This window comes from Anomalospiza imberbis, chromosome 20, assembly GCF_031753505.1.
Source record: "Anomalospiza imberbis isolate Cuckoo-Finch-1a 21T00152 chromosome 20, ASM3175350v1, whole genome shotgun sequence".
Taxonomy (NCBI): domain Eukaryota; kingdom Metazoa; phylum Chordata; class Aves; order Passeriformes; family Viduidae; genus Anomalospiza; species Anomalospiza imberbis.
The window spans coordinates 2,786,457-2,789,133 of NC_089700.1; the positions used below are offsets into that span (position 1 = coordinate 2,786,457).

General features: G+C 38.8%; 1 long non-coding RNA gene across 2 annotated transcripts; it reads right to left on the reverse strand.

Annotated features, from left to right (window-relative positions):
- Positions 1-312: 312 nt before the first annotated feature.
- LOC137485507 (uncharacterized) lies at positions 313-2,152 on the reverse strand. Of its 2 annotated transcripts, none has more exons than XR_011005342.1 (3): positions 1,025-2,152; positions 630-746; positions 313-447 (listed from the first exon to the last, which is right to left on the reverse strand). It is a non-coding gene; the product is annotated as an uncharacterized lncRNA (long non-coding RNA). The 2 variants fall into 2 exon arrangements; XR_011005341.1 differs by having other exon boundaries at positions 313-450.
- Positions 2,153-2,677: the final 525 nt, after the last annotated feature.

The window sequence follows — 2,677 nt, forward strand, 5'->3', positions numbered from 1 at the left end:
GTAAATTCCATTTTTTTAGTAATAACATTAATCACTAAACATGCACCAGGCAGGTAAGATTCCTGCTGAACACGACATAGTCTGTTAAAATGAGAAAGTTCTGTTTGCTACTGTACACAAGAGAAATCTGAGCCTAAAACAAAAAGTGAAAATATGAATTTCTACACATAAAGCTTATGTCTGCCTGCCTAATGCTATCTAGTGCCTGTGAGTACAGTGCATACAACACACTACCTTATATAAACTGGAGAAGAGAATTAAAGGGTTGAGTACTTTGAGACACACTCTTCTGCTAATTACCCAAAACAAAGTCAGCCTGCTGCATTTCATACACATAACATCACTATTTCTTGTACTTTTTGCATGCCTCCAAATACTTCATCAACATCATAATGTAGTAGTATTGTTTTTCAAGAACATGATAAAACTTGTATTTCATTTCTGTTTCTGCTGGAGAGGGAACAGGCAGGACTCAAAATGTAATGCACAACCATAATGTTGCTTAACAGAACCACAAGCTACCAGAAAGATTCAGGTGGGTTTTGATTCATGATAATTCTTGGGTTTGATCTATATCCTAGCTCATTGCATCACACATCACTGTGGGCTTCCCACAGTTCTATACTCACCCCAGGTGTCCCTCATTGTCCTGTCCTGTCCTGGAGCACAAGCCCAAGGGAGTTTTCATCACTTCTAGTACAGTCCCATGTTCATGGTTCTCCTCCAGGGAAATCATAAACAGAGAGCTAAAGTTATTAAAGATAAAATATGTATTTCTATGCTGGTTTTTCAGATTAACAGCAAAGGACTGAGGCAACAATATTATTTTTATATTTTAATTAGTTGGGTCAAAAGCAAATGGCTTGTCAAAGTTAACCTTACTGCTGCACAACACATCTCTGTGAGTGCAAACACTAGCCAGAATATCCAAGTGACTTTTAAAAGACTTTTATGGATATTCCACTCTCAAAGGATCCTGGATGAGATCAATGGACACCAATTGAGATCATTATGTATGACCTACCTTGCCCATTTCCTTCCCTTTTTGCCTTTGAGGCTCTTTTAGTGCACTGAATGTCTTTCTGGGGAATTTCATTTAATATCTTGGCAGCACGCTCAATTCCTCCTGTCAAATCCTTGAGGCACTCCTATAAATAAAGGGCAGAATACTTTATTACTAGAGTCAGCAAAAGAATTGTGCACAGGGATGCCCTTACTCATACCACGTTATTAAAATGTGCATGCCATTTCTATGGTTCAGAGGCAAAGGGAGGCAAGCAATTGCAACTTAATGGCTTGTTCTTTCTGCTCCTAGATCTCTGTGCAGGACTTAGTATCTTGAATTCTGCTCCAGATGAGCTACCATCTCTGCCTCCTTTACTTCTGTTCACACAGCCCCACATCTTGCTGGTCTTACATGAACACATGCTTTATTTGTGTTTAATGCTGATATGTAATTAGGATCAGCTGCAAACCTGGCACGTCAACTGTTAGCAAGTGGCAGCCTGGTAGGAGAGACAGCACTGCACTATGGTTGGAGCTCAGCACTCCTAATCTACCTTTGCATTTCCAGCTGCCCAAAGCATGCCAGAGACCTGGAAGAAGTCACATAAGGTCTCCCATTCCACATCCACTGCAAATTCTACAGCCTGTTGCTTTGATCTAAAGTAAAACAGACAGCAGGTCATTGCTAAATGTACTAATTTAAAACCAGCCTACTTCAAAAAGACTTCAAAGTCCTTGCTAGTATTACAGAACAATCCAGTCAATGATGACTTATAAAAACACATTGCAGCCAGACTCATGATTTTATCATAATGCTCATCCAATATGTGAGTGCTCTTCCCATGGGCTTACTTGGTAAGGAAGAATTTTACTCTTTTGAAAAAGATATTTCTAACATGAGGAAAGCACTAAAATAGAACCCAAACCTACCATTTCATTACTCAGTAATTGTAGTCCCACAAACAATAACATCCAAGACTTATACCAGTTTAAAGAGGACAAGGTTGCATCAGGAAATCATTTTCCCATTTTAAATTATTATATAGTTTATTAAAAAACTTAAAACTTAATATTGTGTAGTAACAAAGTCAAAAAGCATTAGCAGCATCTTACTCATGCGCAGCAGCTTTAAATTAAACACATTTACCTTACAGTTCCCTTTCTGAGTAGCCAGAAGGTATTCATCTTCCCAGGGGGAGAAAAGCTAGAACCAAGAGTATCCTCAACACTCCAAGGTGGGACATTATGTTAAGAAATTAGGTTCAAAATAGTTTCTATTTAAGGCTTATAAGACTTCAGCAAAACATTATGACTTTACAGTTAGCTGCAAAACTGCATTAGCAGCCTCTTCCAGGAGAGAGAGCAGGAAAGGAGACATTACCCACTTGAATGAGATTGTAAGTTTATTGTAAAGTTCCCTCGCTATAGGGGAATGTGCCAATTGTCAAATTTCAATCATTTTATGACATAGTACATACATTTTCCCCAAAATGCAGCCTTAGAATGGGCATAAATTCCACTAGGCTGCCTCCTTATGGGAACAACCAACAAAGAAATGAGCTATCCATATGTACACAAAAATAGCCAGCATGCACCACTCCCTCTCTAACACTCCAGTTTCTGTTGCAAATAAACTGCACAGGCCAACTGAGTTACTCTTACCCCTACTCGC